Raw genomic sequence first — 1,265 nt, 5'->3', positions numbered from 1 at the left:
ATGAATAAAAGGTGAGGTAGATACCAGCAGTGACCATCTTCTTGCTCAGTCTGGTTCTAGTGAAGCAGTTTGCTGAAGACTTTATCCACTCTCTGCTGCCAATATAGCTAATTCAGAAAGATAAACACTGGGTTGCCTGAAATCAGGTTACTAATAAAACAGAGGATGCTGATTTAAAATCCAACTTGTTATCTCACCCAGTGAATATGAACAATCTGCTTTCCTGACCAACTCGATTATCAGTAAAGACACAGTGAGTAACTGGCACTGTGCTGCACTAACATTCAGCTGATAAATTAATTCAATATGCATAAATCGTTGGGTAGAACAGAAGCAGAGTCAGAGAAGGAAACCACTGTCATACAAGCACTGTGTCATGCTTTGAAGCTTAATCTCTCTGTTCCTTTGCTCTAGCTTTGCTCCTGTGTTTGTGCTGCAGGAGGTCACTCACTGTCTTCTAATATCAAAACCATTGGCATGATCTCATAATTAAAGGGGGTTTTTTTCTGGTGAAGGTAATACCTTAGGCTAATAAGTAACCAAGTTCACCTCTTCCTCACCTTATTTACACAAGTAATTGCATTCACTTGACTATGGCCATTCTGATAAGTAGGATGAGTAAGGGATTTGGCCAAAAGATGAGTATTTAAACACCTAAACCTGTTTCAGTCTGAGCAGTTTTGTGACATAGTAGCTGTAAATTAAAATTCCGTTCTCTTATTAAATTTGTGCTAAAATCAGTGAGGTTGTATGGAAAAAGAATTTGGTCCTTTATAGTTTGTGCACTCTGTGTCTCAAAACAACAATATTGCACATTTTAGGTGGAAAAATTACCATATTATTATCTTTGGTATGGTGGAGACCTTTCTCTTTAGAAGACCAAAGTTAGATCCTTTGCTATAACAACAGTTATCATATGAGAAATGCTTTTACTGTCTGTATCAGTGTTTATATTATATTGATAATAGTAAGTTTTCTTTTTCAGTTAAAATGGTAAGAACTAGTTCATTTCTTAGCAGAATCTCACATGATGTCTCTTACACCTTGGAAACAAGGAAAACAGAACTTTAAAAGTTAAAAATGAGCATAGAATCTACATGTATTTATATGAAAATGTATATTGTTTCCCAGATTTACTCGATTCTATGCTTCTGTAAAATCAGAGTAACTATTACAAGGTTCACGGTCAACCTGATGAGCTATCAAAATCTAACAATTCTTTCTTCTAAGTGTGACATAAACCAACTGATGTCTTTCTTTTAAAG

This window comes from Acanthisitta chloris, unplaced genomic scaffold, assembly GCF_000695815.1.
Source record: "Acanthisitta chloris isolate BGI_N310 unplaced genomic scaffold, ASM69581v1 scaffold18412, whole genome shotgun sequence".
NCBI lineage: Eukaryota > Metazoa > Chordata > Aves > Passeriformes > Acanthisittidae > Acanthisitta > Acanthisitta chloris.
The sequence above is the reverse complement of the archived record's forward strand: the minus strand, read 5'-3'. Positions refer to the sequence as shown.